Genomic DNA, 17,307 nt, shown 5'->3' with positions numbered 1-17,307 from the left:
CTAAGATGGCTTATAAATTTGATGCCGATTTTATTCTACCTCTGATGTATTTTCCCTGAGGGCACAGTTGGTACTTAGCAATAACTGATAGTGTACAACTGCAAGCTCCAGAAAACTCTGGCACAAAAAATGTTCCATCTAAGTACGCGGTAGAGGAATATGCATCTTCTAATACTTCAATATTTCCCTGGGGGTTAGGTTCAGCAATATTCAAGTCCGACACAATATTGCTGATACTCGATCGCGAATCCTCATCGATTTGTATTGGCGTTGACATTGTAAATATTTTATATTATTATTTAATATATCCACTTGAACACTTTCACTGAAAATCAATATTACAATTAAAATGCCATTTACCCAGTCTGCCCTGTCTTCAAAAAGTATTATACTTTTGCTCGGAATAACAGTATTCTAATAAGAATATGTACTATACAGCAAACTACTCGTGTAAACAAGTCGCTCATTTACTTCAATAGTGTCATAACTCAAAAACCATGACTATGAGTAAATAACATAAAAACGTAATAAATATCATGATGTATGTTGTATAAAAAAAATCTTTGTGGTCCGTTAAAAATTGATCACGTGCTATACAAATGAAAAGATGCTTTTATATGCACAACAAATGGTAGTTAAAATCTTTTGAATGGCTCTCCTGAAAAATTTTGTTTTTTGAGTTATAACACTATTGAAGTAAATGAACGAAATGTTATATTCGATTTAACCCACTTATGCCAAATGCTCTACATATAGGACACCTAAATTTTTACATACAAAGCGAGACAAGTTTTATTATGTAGTGTTTACTTTATTTACGGATTTTATGTTTGTCAATATCCCTGCAGTCAAACCAACTAGTTGTATACTAGAAGAATACTAGTTTGCCAAAAAACTATACTAGTATGAGTTCTGTCTTTTTTCCATATTACCAACTGGTATTTTTAACACGGCGATGTCCTACGAAATATCAATTGCCAGCCTCTGCATCAGCATCATACCAATTGACAAACTAGTCATTATATACACCAACATCATACCAGATGACATACTAGTCAGCATACCCATCAGACTCATACCAATTAACATACTAGTCAGCCTTTGCGCCAGCATTATACCAGATGGCATACTAGTTATTATATACACCAATATCATACCAATTGACATACTAGTCAGTAGACTGGGTTGGTCCCCATACAAAAAAAAAGTTGCTAATGTCCGCCCCTAAATTTGAAGATTATGTTGAGAGGGTTTCGAAAAATTTTTTTTAATTTTTTTTGATCCTTCGAAATACAGCCAAAAAGGTTTTTTCGTTGTAACTTGGTTATTTGACGACCGATTTTTAAAATTGATATGTCATTATTTTGGCCTGGAGAAGCTCCACATTTCCGTTTAATGCCCTGTTAAGCTACGAAGTCGTTTTCACATGATTAGGTCAGCTAAAAAAATTTTACCCGCCCTAATGTATGTTTTTTTCCTTAACCAAACGAAAGTACTTAAAAATTTAAGAAAATGTTGCTTTGAAACCATATAAATAAAATAATAAACAAAGAAGTTATAGCACTTTCAATATTTATTGCAACTGTTATTTTACCTGATTCTTATTATACTTAGACCTGAAACTCATGATATTTTTGTAGGAAAAATTTCAGGGTTTGGATTGAAAAGTTAATAAAGATATGCCAAATATCAGGAATAGGGGAAGTCAAAGTAAATAACTGAGTCAAACCTGTAGTTTCGTATTTATAATAATAACGTTATGCGACAAAATCAACTTTTTTTCTGGGTATTGGACAAAACCCACTTTTTTGTAGAGATTGAGGCTTAAGTAAACAAAGTACTATCTCCGTTTTTCCCACATTAAATCCCTCAAGCCAAGAGAACTGCTAGGGTTCATCATGGAAGTCGGATGGGATGAGGTGCTGACCAAAGGTCGGAGTTCAGAATGGTGGTAGTGATATGCACTTTACGGAAGTCATGCTTATGGCTGGATAACCGAACAATTTCATTTAATTGAGGGAATCATAACGGCTTTAAACGTTTTCGTTACTGACTAAAGGGATAATATCGGTAGATACTGGCTGGGTTTCCGGTCTTTCTCTGTTATTCTGTAAAGGCATAGGTGTGTAACGACAAGTAGAAAAAATGTCCTAGGCTACTGATGCCCTCATGGCACAGATGTTTTGGCATCGGTATAAGTCTTCCGTCTGGGACTATTGATATGGATGGCTTGGCCTTTTCAATAACTTCTTTAACCTCTGTTGAGGTAACGGAGAGGGTTGACTCGCCATGCTTGTGTTTATGTGCCCGTTGATTTGGACGATATCTAGCATTGTCAACTGAACTATGCATTGCAAATTGGCTACAGAAAGCACTCGCGCATTTCCTCGAGCCGACAGACGAAATTATAGTCAAATGAATTATTTAAATACTAACTAGTATTAATAACACCACAAAATTATAGCCAATGAACTAGAGTTGGGTCGTTTTGTTCTGAATTTGTTCAATTGACCGGGTCTCTCAACTGAACAAGTGAACTAGATCTTCAATTTCGGTTCTATTTGTTCTTTTAGTTCATTTGTTCTTTTAGTTCGTTTTATCTAATGTTATTCTTTCTCTCATATCGTTCGCGAACATACATACGTAAATTCATACATACATATGCAGAAATTCACAGTGAGCACGAATGTCGATGATGCCACTTACACTAAAAATATGTGTGGTCACCTTTGTGTGTGGCACTGCTACATACACATTTAAATATACCTACACAAAGCATTGCTGCATACACACCCCAATCTATACTTGTAGGCTTTTTCCGCGAGGGAGAGCAGCAGTGAACAAATTTGCTAAAAAAAAAACAAGAGCAAATGAACAAAAAGAACAACTTGTTCGTTCATCAGAAAAAGAACGAAAGATTCGAATCTCTGAAATGAACGAAAAAGCACAACTCTACAATGAACCATTCTAAAACTGACCATTATGATGAACGCCACACAATTCTAGTCAATTAACTACTCATACACTAACTAGTATGAATAACACCACAAAATTATAGTCAATGAACTATTCAAAAGCTGACTAGTATAAATAAACCCACAAAATTCTAGTCATAGAACTAGAATGTTTGCTGACTACTTTGGCTTTTGACTGCAGGGATATAGCGGTCCACAGTACGGTAAGTTAGTTTTTTGCGGCAATTTGTGTGCTGTCCAATCATAAACTATCAACATTTTCACTGCAAGTTGAATTTTTTCCAATTGTTAACTAAAAATGTTATATTGTATTCAACTTTGAATTAACAAGCATGGTTTGTCAATTGCTTGTTTTCGGTGTTGTTTTTGTTGTACCGTTCCATAGGGTACTTCTTATAAGTATAAACCCCACTGTCAATGGAAGGCCTGTATGAAATCAATTTTTTCCAAAACATTTTTATAAATCCATAACAACAATGTCTTTCGACTGTTGTTTTTACTAAATATCAATGCAAAGCACTTTTAAAATATTTACTTACTTTTGATGGGCGTATCTGGGTTAATGGCAATGTTGGCTGCCAAATCACGGCTGCCATTCAATGTTTTCATTTCGGTTCGAAATTCATCAAAAAAAAAATTACCAAATTTGATAAAGGACCATATTTTTCTTTACCTTTGGTATAGATAAATTGTCACTAACAAAAAGTTTTCAATTAGTTTTTTCGCCGGCCATCGTATTGCCTCAATCCATGGTAATTAAAAGGATGCTCAATCAAGCAAAGTCCTTTCAACGTTCCCATAGTTTGTTTTTCTCCGAGAGAAAAATTGAGAAATATATTAAAGTCGTGCCTACTTGCTAAAAAATACCAAAATTTACCAAAAATGACCATCGGCCCAAACGGGGTTGGAAAGGACCATTTTTGGTCCAAATGGACCAAAGTGGCTACCGTTATGCATAGGTTTGCCCAACCGTTCAATAACGTCTGAGAGAGCGCTAAATACCCAGAAGCAAACTTTGAAACTGTGCCTCCAAGTCATAAATTTGCGGATTACTTTTGGCGACATTTTTAACTGAGCATACATCCAAATTACTCCATATAACAATTTCTGGTCAAAAGAATCTTTTTCAAATCAAATAAAATTTTTTTGACCTATGAGATGTACAGGTTTTAAACCTTGATTATACACTCAAAAACTACATATTTTAATGTTAAAAGTGTGCTACTAAAGTGTATTGAACTACATACATATATAGAAGCCCGAATTGAATATCACCCAATCTCGGCTGCCGATTTGAATGCGCCACATCCCAGAAAACTTTTAAAACAAGGGACTTTTTTCCAAGAATGTCATACCTCATCACGAAATTAATCCCATATAACCCCTTGGGAGTCCCCAAAACCATTCCGAAATGACCTCCAAATGACCCCGAGGGACTCCCCAAAAACATCCCGGAATGACCCACGAATGACCCCGAGGGAGTCCCCAAAATCATCCCGGAATGACCCACGAATGACCCCGAGGGAGTCCCCAAAACCATCCCCAAATGACCCACAAATGACCCCGAGGGAGTCCCCAAAACCATCCCCAAATGACCCCCAAATGACCCCGAGGGATTCCCCAAAATCATCCCGGAATGACCCACGAATGACCCCGAGGGAGTCCCCAAAACCATCCCGAAATGACCCCCAAATGACCCCGAGGGAGTCCCCAAAACCATCCCCAAATGACCCCGAAATGACCCCGAGGGACTCCTCAAAACCATCCCCAAATGACCCCGAAATGATCCCGAGGGAGTCCCCAAAATCATCCCGGAATGACCCCCAAATGACCCCGAGGGAGTCCCCAAAAAGATCGCGGAATGACCCACGAATGACCCCCAAATGACCCCGAAATGACCTCGAGGGAGTCCCCAAAAAGATCCCGGAATGACCCCAAATGACCCCTAGGGACTCCCCAAAACCATCCCCAAATGACCCCGAGGGAGTCCCCAAAATCATCCCGGAATCACCCCCAAATGACCCCGAGGGACTCCCCAAAAACATCCCGGAATGACCCACGAATGACCCCGAGGGAGTCCCCAAAACCATCCCCATATGACCCCGAAATGACCCCGAGGGAGTCTCCAAAATCATCTCGGAATGACCCCCAAATGACCCCGAGGGAGTCCCCAAAAAGATCCCGAAATGACCCCTAATGACCCCGAAATGACCCCCAGGGAGTCCCGAAAACCATCCCGAAATGACCCCCAAATGACCCCGAAATGACCTCGAGGGAGTCCCCAAAAAGATCCCGGAATGACCCCAAATGACCCCTAGGGACTCCCCAAAACCATCCCCAAATGACCCCGAGGGAGTCCCCAAAATCATCCCGGAATGACCCCCAAATGACCCGGAGGGACTCCCCAAAAACATCCCGGAATGACCCCGAGGGAGTCCCCAAAACCATCCCCAAATGACCCCGAGGGAGTCCTCAAAATCATCCCGGAATGACCCCAAATGACCCCCAGGGACTCCCCAAAACCATCCCCATATGACCCCGAAATGACCCCGAGGGAGTCCCCAAAATCATCCCGGAATGACCCCCAAATGACCCCGAGGGAGTCCCCAAAAAGATCCCGAAATGACCCCTAATGACCCCGAAATGACCCCCAGGGAGTCCCGAAAACCATCCCGAAATTACCCCCAAATGACCCAGAAATGACCTCGAGGGAGTCCCCAAAAAGATCCCGGAATGACCCCAAATGACCCCTAGGGACTCCCCAAAACCATCCCCAAATGACCCCGAGGGAGTCCCCAAAATCATCCCGGAATGACCCCCAAATGACCCCGAGGGACTCCCCAAAAACATCCCGGAATGACCAACGAATGACCCCCAAATGACCCCGAGGGAGTCCCCAAAACCATCCGGAAATGACCCCCAAATGACCCCGAGGGAGTCCCCAAAACCATCCCCAAATGACCCCGAAATGACCCCGAGGGAGTTCCCAAAATCATCCCGGAATGACCCCCAAATAACCCCGAGGGAGTCCCCAAAAAGATCCCGGAATGACCCAAGAATGACCCCCAAATGACCCCGAGGGAGTCCCCAAAAAGATCCCGGAATGACCCCAAATGACCCCTAGGAACTCCCCAAAACCATCCCCAAATGACCCCGAAATGACCCCGAGGGAGTCCCCAAAATCATCCCGGAATGACCCCGAGGGAGTCCCAAAAAGGTCACGGAATGACCTGGGAGGACCCCGAGGTACTCCCCTAAACCATGCCAAAGTGTCCCAGAAATTACACCCAAACGGCCCCCAAAAAACCCCGCGAATACTCCCCAAAATCATCTCAATATTACCCTAAGAACTACACGCGAACTGGTTGCGCATATGGGTATATTTTCAGGGCATCTCGATGGTTTATTTTTTTATTTTTGGATAACTGAATAAAAACTAAAATTTTATTGTTATTCCATATTTTGTAAATAATGAATAATAACTCAACTCTTTATTCAAAATTTGCAAAAATAAGAATGGGCGTTTATCATCAATTAGAATATTTTGAATAACGAGAAAATGTTATTCATTATTCAAGAAATGCTTGAATAAAAAATAACATGTTATTCATCACTCAAGTTTTCTTGAATAATGAATAAAAATTTATTTTTTATTTTTTCGTCAATGGTTATCCAAATTTGTTGTTAACGCCCATACCTGTTCTAGAGTCACCCCTGGCCCACCCTAATGGCGATATCTCGAAAAGGCGTCCACCTATAGACCTAATGCCCACTCCCTCTTAAAATGCTCAGTAACACCTTTCGTTTGATACCCATATCGTACAAACATTCTAGAGTCACCCTGGCCCACCCTAATGGCGATAACTCGAAAAGGCGTCCACCTATAGACCTAATGCCCACTCCCTCTTAAAATGCTCAGTGACACCTTTCATTTGATTCCCATATCGTACAACACATTCTAGAGTCACCCCTGGTCCACCTTTATGGCGATATCTCGAAACGGCGTCCACCTATGGAACTAAGGATCACTCCCTTTTAAAATACTCATTAACACCTTTCATTTCATACCCATATCGTACAAATATATTATAGAGTCACCCGTGGTCCACCTTTATGGCGATATCTCGAAAAGGCGTTCACCTATAGAACTAAAGCCCATTCCCTTTTAAAATACTCATTAGCACCTTTCATTTGATGCCCATATCGTACAAACACATTCTAGAGTCACCCCTGCTCCACCTTTATGGCGATATCTAGAAAAGGCGTTCACCTATAGAACTAAGGCCATTCCCTTTTAAAATGCTCATTAGCACCTTTCATTTGATACCGATATCGTACAAGCACATTCTAGAGTCACCTCTGGCCCACCTTTATGGCGATATCTCGAAAAGGCGTCCACCTATAGAACTAAGGATCACTCCATTTTAAAATACTCATTACCACCTTTCATTTGATACCCATATCGTACAAACACATTCTAGAGTCACCCCTGGCCCACCTTTATGGCGATATCTCGAAAAGGCGTCCACCTATAGAACTAAGGATCACTCCATTTTAAAATACTCATTACCACCTTTCATTTGATACCCATATCGTAGAAACACATTCTAGAGTCACCCCTGGCCCACCTTTATGGCGATATCTCGAAAAGGCGTCCACCTATAGAACTAAGGATCACTCGATTTTAAAATACTCATTACCACCTTTCATTTCATACCCATATCGTACAAACACATTCTAGAGGCACCCCTGGTCCACCTTTATGGCGATATCTCGAAAACGCCTTCACATATACAACTAAGGCACACTCCCTTTTAAAACACTCATTAGCACCTTTCATTTGATACCCATATCGTACAAACAAATTCTAGAGTCAGCCCTGGTCGCCCTTTATGGCGATATCCCTAAATTGCGTCCAACCATAGAAATATGGCCTACTCTCTCTTAAAATACTTTTTAATACCTTCCATTTGATACACATGTCATACAACCACATTCCAGGGTTACCCTAGGTTCATTTCCTACGTGGTGATTTTTCTTATTTTGTCTCCATAGCTCTCAACTGAGTATGTAATGTTCGGTTACACCCGAACTTAGCCTTCCTTACTTGTTTTTTTTGTGATCGTGGTATTTTGAATTCAGTTTTAAAACTGCACTAAAATACAATTTTTCAAAAAAAGTGACTTAGCACATTGTTTGTATTCTGAATTTTAATTCCTACCTTCGATGGTTAATAAAACAGCAGAAACGTCCGGATTAATTATCATAATACTTTATTCTTCAGTCGTCAATCCAATAATAAACCGGAAGTCCACCATCTTCTCTTTTCTTCCTTTACAGTGATGTATTTTTGCTTATTCTATTAATTAGTTGACATGGTTGCATTTATGATCTTACAAATCGGCCGGCCTGAAACTGTATCGACCTCGATACATTATCTTAATTTCTATTTTTACAGTCATACATTTCTTAATCCAATACCTAATCTAATACAATTCGCTATTTGTGTTCAGAGTTACCACTCGGCCAATCTGACACTGTAATCGGCCTCGATACAGTATAACTTAATTTCTAAAAAATATTAGTCTGGTTCTACTGTGAAATATTTTCTTTGAAAATGGCTCACTAATACCTTCAACTCATCAAGCAGGGATGCACCTTAACGTTGAGCTAATCGTTTATCAAAAAATTTCCACCGTTTCCGTTGAAACATTTCGAAATATTATCGATAAAGAAGATAAATTGTATCTCGTTTTTAACCGAAACGAAAAGCTTTCGTTAACGTTAAAAACGTTAACAAAAACGTGATACTTTATGTTTGAATTGTGCTGGCAATGCTATAGCCATGGTGAAGCTGTAAGGTGGTAACAGCGAGCGGACATACACACAAACTCCATGTAATTTGTTGGGTAATTCGTTGGTGGTAATGCCAAAAATACTCTGAGAAATTTTCGTACTGTCAAAATTCATGAGAAACGTTGCAATTAGCTAGGCTAATGCTTTCACCTTTAATGACTCCGCCATCAATCAGCTTTGCCAGCATAGTTTGAAATTAATAATCAACATAAGCGATTTGATTTCGTTTTGATATGGCAGAAAACGAAACGAAATCATTTCGTTAATTTGACGTTCTTAACGTTAATAAACGAAACGAAATGTCTTTGTTTCGTTTATTAACGTTAATTATCGTAACGAAATGATATCGGTTCGTTGGTTAAGCATGCCTGTCATCAAGTGTTTTGGCCGGTAACAGTAGATGTGCATTTGGCACTACATTGCCTATACCCTCTATTATGAAAAAAAAGGAAAAGCCAGGAATTTAAATCGTTCGTCGACTCTTGACGACTTCATTACTTCTTGGAAATCTTGAAGAAAATGTCCCATCGTCACTGATATATCATCACCACTGAACTTGGGCATAGCATGCACTATATCGGCAAAATCCAGTCTACGTTGCTGTTGTACCCTAGTACTAATTTTAATATTTCCATACGTTTTCGTAGCGCCACCAGTTCGTCATCCATACTTATGGTCGTGGCTTTTGCGTCAATTGGGGCAGAGTTTGATGGGGCGGCAGCAAAGACATCGTGAACAGCAGGTGTTGAATTGAATTCAACCAAAACGTCGGTAGTAAAGGCAGTATGAACGGCGGTGACGGTAGTGGCGGCAGAGCAGACGGTAGCGGCGGCAGAATAGACGGCAGTGGCGGCAGCAAAAACATCGTGAACGGTAGGTGTTGAATTTAATTCAACCAGAACATCGGTAGTAAAGACAGTTGGAAGTCCAGTGGCGGCAGTATGAACGGCGGTGACGGCAGTGGCGGCAGCAAAAACATCGTGAGCGGCAGGTGTTGAATTGAATTCAACCAAAACATGGTAGTAGAGGCAATTGGAACGGCAGTGGCGGCAGTATGAACGGCAGAGGCGTCAGAGCAGACGGTAGCGGCGGCAGAATAGACGGCAGTGGCGGCAACGAAAACATCGTGAACGGCAGGTGTTGTATTGAATTCAACCAAAACATCGGTAGTAGAGGCAGTTGGAACGGCAGTGGCGGCAGTATGAAGGGCGGTTACGGCAATGGCGGCAGAGGACTCAATAGAAACGGCAGCGTTTATCTCAATCATTTCGTCCGGAATGTTCTCCAATATATTTGAGTTCGGAGTGGTATTCATCATATTTGCGGAGCTATTATCTCCCACGCAAACTATATTTTGCAGTAATCTGCGTAATTGTATAATGTTGGCAGTAGGAGGAAAATCCACATTATTTTCAGTTAAAACTTTAATAATGCCTTCTCGAGCATCCATTTTACAAAATAGTTGTTTATAATAGTGCGCAATGTTCTTTAACACACCTGAGATGTAATTTCTACCTTCGATGGTTAATAAAACAGCAGAAATGTCCGGATTAATTATCACAATACTTTATTCCTCAGTCGTCAATCCAATAATTGACCGGAAGTCCACCATCTTCTCTTTTCTTCCTTTACAGTGATGTATTTTTGCTTATTCTATTAATTAGTTGACATGGTTGCATTTATGATTTTACAGAATTAATAAAAGTAAGTTTTTCACCTTGTAATAAATAAGGCACTACCCTTTTCCACCTAGAACTAAATAGTAAAAAATAAAAAGAAAATAAAAAAATTTTAAGCACTTCCTTTATAAAAATGGACAAAAATCATCGAAAAATGTATCCTTATCTAAAAACATATTCTTGCTGAACTTTGATTTTAAAATTTTCACATAGTAATTGTAAAAATATTTATGAAAAATAAAAATATAAAGGTGGCAATACGCAGACTATATGTTGATGAGTTGACTCGTTTTCTGCCAACTTTCCAATCCAAGTTCGCCCATTTTGTCCATTTATATAAAGGAAATGCTTAATATTTTTTGATTTTTTTTTTTTTCAAAATGTGTTTAAGTTTTGTCCCATAACACTACTGAGGTAGAATATCAGTAAAATGTAATTAAATACCGTTGAGTTAGTGCAAACTTTGTTAAGGTTTAGCATTTAGGAAAAGTGGGCGTAGTCTTCAGTCAGTCTATATAATTTGGCAAGTATAAAGTCTTTGCCAAATTTCAATATAATATATTTAACTGCTGTAGCGAATGCTAAATTTTCAACTTCCCTTCTTCTAAATGTAGGTGGTGCCACGCCCATATCCTACAATTTTTTCAGATTTTCAAAATTTTCCATAACGAAAAAGTTTGCGTGGTTGTTGTCCGATTTCACTCATTTTTAATACCAATCTATACTGGGCCCAGGTAAGCCCGTATACCGTACAAGTGCAGCTGATTCTAAAAATGCTATAAAACACTAATTGAGAAATAACTAATTCAAACCCTACTATGTCATTCCTAAAAAATTTATAGAAAGTTCGACATATGCAGAACTTTCTGTACCAGTAAATGAAACACTTCAGCTTACACAAATTTAAAACCCTAATTAGATATCTTACATATCCAATAAGAAATCGCATCAGTTTAAACTCGTAAGATAAATGACTTTTCGAAATTGTATTTCACTGGTAATTTTCCTTCATATTTAATAAATTGCCATAAGCTTTCGTTTTTTTTATTATAATAAACACTTTAAATGAAAATCGGTTTGAATGTATACATTCAGATAAGATTAAGTAACTTAAAACGAAAAAACTAGTAAAATATTGCTAGCCTTCTTGCTATATTTTTGAGACACCGATATTCCATATGTCTGCAAAGTAAGTCATATTTTACACATATCACTTAACCTATCTGAACTTAATACCACAAATCAACTATGTATACAAATACAGAAACGAGCAATTAAGTACAATCAAATATTTGCTTTGAAAAAGAATACCAAAATATTTTACCAACTACGCGCTAATTTCATTTCTATGGAATAAACATAACAACTTTGAATTTGTTAGTTTCGTAGAACAAAAGCTGTTTGTTTAACTTATTTAGAATTTGTATTACGTTTGACGCAATAACCATAAAAAATTAAAAAGAAAAAAGAAATAATTAATGCTTGGCGCGATTTATCTTCGACAAGATTTAGGCCGAACTTCTCTTCGAATTCGCATCTTGCTCCCTTTTGATTTTTCCAACAAATAGGCAGACGGGTCCTACATGCTTTATGCCGATTCCATACGGAAGGTGATACAAGTAAGGTGCATTTTCATCGAAAAGTTTTTAATAGTAGCAATACGCTTGGGGTGTATACCAATTCATTGCCTAAGGGCGACCGCGCTTAGACAAACTTCTTTTCCATTGGAAAAGCTTGTTTTGAATTTTTGATGTTGCTTTGGTCGGCACTTGAACTCAAGCCGTTCGGTGTGGTATGCGCAGTACGCTCCCACCTCCCCACGGCGGCCACTTTTTATCAATAAGTGGTTTGAGATTTTGGCAGGCACACGGTAAAAAGCTTGAGCTTAAATCTGAAATATTTTGCACATATGACCAAACGTTGTCTAAAATATAGATTATGACGGTCTTCTTGAAAATAAGTACATAGAACTGGGTTTCAATTTGAAACTGAAGATGTCTACACTTAGCGTTTTGGTTCGGAACTAGACCTAAATTGCCAAATAAGTACAAGTTAGTTGATAAAAAATTTTACCCAGTTTTAAAATCGACAGCTTGGGTTCTTATTTTTCATATCTAATTTAAGGAATATGCTACCTACAAAAAAACTGCTACCAGCTTTAAATAACTTGAACTGTGAGTATGACTTATTTTCCCAAAGTTTCCCGCTTGCTAGTAACAACCGATAAATGCTCTAATACCGTACTAGAAGGAGCATTTAGAATTTCTTTCCCGTTCGGAACCAACGAAATAGTACCAAGAAAACAACTAAACTGTTTGGAACTACGGAAACAGTTCTTATAAACCAACTAGGTCCAAAGTGGAAATATGTATCTAGTGCGAAACTATAGAAAAGTTAATACAACTCGAACCAACTAGCACATCACCATGTTAAATTCGCCAGTTGGAAGCTGTAGAGAGCGAACTACTAGAAATTCCGAATGTACGAGAAACGCACCAGTTTTGAATTAGAAATTTTTCTCACAGCGTTGCTCTACCTACTGCGTTAGAAATCATTTCATAACACCTTATAAGTATAATAAAATTTTTGAAAAAGACTCAATAACTTGCAGCACTTTTCACAAATAACATTTTTTATTTTGGAATTTTCAGAACGAAATTTACACCCTTAGGATAAGTTTTAAAACCAGACGTTTCTATTCCAGTTTCTATTTTTAGATTTTTGAAACCCTTTGCTTTTCTTTCAAACCCAGAAGTGACTACATGTTTTTATTTTGGATTTTTTTTAACTTTTTTGGTTTTGTTTTAAAACAATTTTAATATTTTAAACTTATTGTTTAAACAATTTTTTTTATTGAAATTGAATTGAATTAAAAAGAAAATTTTAAATTGAGAGGTTTCCAACTTAGTAGAAAAATGTCTCAGAAAGTGTTTAAACCGATTAATGGTTAAAAATTTAGCCTCAGATTTCTAACCGTGCACTTGCACCCGAAAATTTTATCTAGCTTCACCACTGTATATAAATAGCCCCACAAAACTCTTCTTGGTTTAGTTACTTTATACCTCTTCATACTTGGCAAGCATCGAACAGTCAGAATATCAAATGAATTTCCACAATTATTGCGCGATCCTGGCTCTTGCGCTTAACTGTTTTTTGGGCCATGTAAATTCGGAAACTGACGATCAGTATTTGGTAGCATTACTTAAGGAAGAAGAAGAATATTTTTGCGTTGGATCATTAGTCTCCATGAAAATAGTGATCACAGCTGCGAAATGCCTGAACGGTTTAAATAAAAATGTAATCAACGTTGCAGCTAATCCAACAGATATCCGCAGAGCACGTCGCACAGTGAAGGATGTATTTTATCAATATAGTTTGAATTTTAGAGACAATATGGGTATAGCTGGAATTAAACTGAATAAATCCTTTAAAAAAAATGATGGAGTGAATCCAATACCACTTTGCAAAAGTCAACTTTGGGTGAACACACAGATGCAAGTTAGTGGATGGACTCCACAAATACTAAGAACACCTCGTTGTGGACTCATAAAACAGGACGTAACTATATTAACACTAGATAAATGTATGTTTTTCTACCAAAAACTTGTAGAAAAAAATATGTATTGTGCTAAAGGCGGCAATGGATTTTGTAATAGAGATTCTGGAGCACCTGGCATAGTGGATGGAAAACTTTGTGCGGTGGGAATATTTTCGAATGATGAGCACCACAAAAATCCGCAATTTTATGTAAATGCAGCTGATCCAGAAGTACGGTGTTTCATAAAAGAATTGATTGATAATAAAAAATCTGGGGGCTGTTTTATTAAATAAATGCAGAGTAATAATTTATACTCTATCTGGGCTGAACTCTCCATTTCAGATTTATTTCATAAACGTCTTAGCTCACTTCAAAATATATTGCATTTAAACTGAAGGTTCCATAGAAAGTGAACTTTGTCGCGAGAAAAATGTATCTTATAAAACTGGGTATAGTATGTATACAAAAAAAAATTTACCTTTAAACAATTTTCAATGTCTTTTATTGTTTTTAAAATAAAATGTGGATCTAACCTTTTCAATAAGCTTCAAATAGTATGTTCTGTCACACGATTTGTGACTTAACCCTCTAACCGGCCAATTTTTGTTTTCAATGAAAAAATTCATACCTATTGCCTATGCGGCCACCGTGGTGTGATGGTAGCGTGCTCCGCCTATCACGCCGTATGCCCTGGGTTCAACTCCCGGGCAAAGCAACATCAAAATTTTAGAAATAAGATTTTTCAATTAGAAGAAAATTTTTCTAAGCGGGGTCGCCCCTCGGCAGTGTCTGGCAAGCGCTCCGATTGTATTTCTGCCATGAAAAGCTCTTAGTGAAAACTCATCTGCCTTGCAGATGCCGTTCGGAGTCGGCATAAAACATGTAGGTCCCGTCCGGCCAATTTGTAGGGAAAAATCAAGAGCAGCACGACGCAAATTGGAAGAGAAGCTCGGCCTTAGATCTCTTCGGAGGTTATCGCGCCTTACATTTATTTATTTTTTTTTTTTAATTCTAGTGCGATAAACTCGAATTTGATGTCAGATTGCCAAAACAGTTAATAATTTTCCCCCCAGGGCTGAAAAACCCCACCCGCCTTTAGGCGGACCTGCCTGTTTACGGGTACTTGAAATGAACAAGAAAGAATTTTCTTATGTATTTTTATTAACAAAAAAAGTTAAAAGAGTATTGAATTATTGTTTATGGAATAGTTGGAAATATTTATTTTTAGCTGATAAGCATACGTAAGATTACATTTTGTGCAAAATATTTCAGTTTCTGATTTACAACCAGGCATTTTGCACATCCTTTATTGCTCCGATCCAAAGAATCAGGTATATGATCAATGCCATCGTAAAGAATATCAATCTGTGGTGCGTTGGTTTTTTTATTTGGCTTCCATTGGTCACTTGGAGAAGCACTAGCTGGTCGCCCCACTGGTCTCCTTAAAAGTTTTTGAGAGCTACAAAGTATCTTAGCTACTTCAACTGGAAAATCCGGGAGTTTCACATTTGTAAGCTGATGATTTGCGGTAATTCGACGATAGAGCAGGTATGCCTATACCATTGCCACATCTATAAGATGATAAAATATATTTAGCGTCCACTTCCTCGTTTTCATCCGAATAGCGTCCTAGTAAAGCGCCCATGAGATCAACTCCCCCCATATGATAGTTGTGTAATAATATTAGGGCAGGCCATTTAAATATATTGCTTATCCTTCCTGTCGTATCTAATTGTCTTTCTTGGTGGCGTTTCATCAGATGCCTCTCTAAACTGCTTTACACCTGCGTATGTTGAAGCCAAGACAACGGCTTTTGTGTCCTTCCATACAACAGTAGTTATTTCAATACCATAAGCAGTACCCAGAAACTCTTCTGAATAACCTCGATCTTTTTTGCAAACATCTTTATCTTTAGACAGCTTGCAGGTTGGAATTCGATTGGCACCTTCCTACCTAGGGATAGAATTCCTCGACTTCGCAAGTAACCCAAAAGTGGAAGCGATGTGTAAAAGTTATCAAAATACAATTTGTAGTTCTTAAAATCAGGGACCGTTTGTGATAAACGAACAACGGCATTTGAGGTTGCCCCCAAATCAGGGACGCCTTCAAATACATCATTGTCGCCTGCACCTTTACAAACTTCAAAGCTGTACGCGAACCCGTATGAGTCGCCTGGGCAAATAACTTTTTTCCATATTTGTGTGGTTTAGCTGGCATGTATTGTCGCAAAGCACACATCATCTTCATATGAGCTGCATTCGGTTAGTAGTTTTTGCGAGAAAGTCGCTAGTAGAAGCACTTCGTAGTTCCTGAATGTAATTATCAATTCGCTCAAAATCCCTATCTGATATAACTTACTCTTCAGTTTCACTCCCGTCTTCGCTTATCTCATCTTCAGAACGGCAATCGTCGTCACCTAAAGCTTCCATGAATTCTGCAATTTCTTCATCAGCCAACTGTGACAACTTGAGCCTTTTGGAGTAATCCATTTCAGTATTATAAGTTCGTCTACTCAAGAACAAACGTATGGTTAGTATGATTTTCGCTATAAAAAAAAACAGCGGAACAGGCAGCTCCGCCTTTAGGCAGACTATACGTTTTGGCCAATAATACTATAATCTTTTTTTATAATTCCACATCATATTGACATATTTCAATCTTTAACAATTAGTCTACTTACCAATAATTTTTTTTTGACGATCGAAACATGTTTTATCACTTATATTATAGTTACCAAAACCACTTCTTGCAAAAATAATATTTGTAGTCAGTGCACTCTATTTTTCCAACTAGAATGATTATAACGGCACCCTGCTAACACTTACAGCTTTAAAATCAAGGCAGCCGCATTTATCTAATAATTAGCGAACATGATGCATTAAAAATTGTACGAAAAAATTGGGGGTACACATGTTTTACCAGTTTAATCTAACCCCGCCTAAAGGCGGGCTTGCCGGCTAAATGGTTAATAAGAAAAATAACTAGCTTATTTGTATTTAACCCTAGTGAGATAACGTACGTCTGTGAGACGTACGTCGTTTTAATTTTGCTCTCAGCCTCCCACAATCGTAAAGAGAGAACATTCTCGTTCTCAGTTTTCTCAGCTACCATTACCAGCTTTTCAGTGGGGGTGTTTTTCAGTAGTAACTTTTTTGTTTGCTGAAATATATACGATGGTTTTTTAAATTATCTTTTACGTGACTATAAATTTTATATGTAATTTTTGCCTAAAATGGTAATTTTAGCTAATATTTTTTAA

The 17,307-nt window shown here is 38.1% G+C and overlaps 1 protein-coding gene across 4 annotated transcripts in view; it reads left to right on the top strand.

The window, feature by feature from the left end:
* LOC137250526 (allatostatin-A receptor-like) overlaps positions 1–17,307 on the top strand; it is a 361,545-nt gene that overhangs the window by 256,610 nt on the left and 87,628 nt on the right. The gene's annotated exons all lie outside the window — the stretch shown is intronic.

This window comes from Eurosta solidaginis, chromosome 4, assembly GCF_040869045.1.
Source record: "Eurosta solidaginis isolate ZX-2024a chromosome 4, ASM4086904v1, whole genome shotgun sequence".
NCBI classification, from domain to species: domain Eukaryota; kingdom Metazoa; phylum Arthropoda; class Insecta; order Diptera; family Tephritidae; genus Eurosta; species Eurosta solidaginis.
This window is presented reverse-complemented; position numbering and strand designations above follow the sequence as displayed.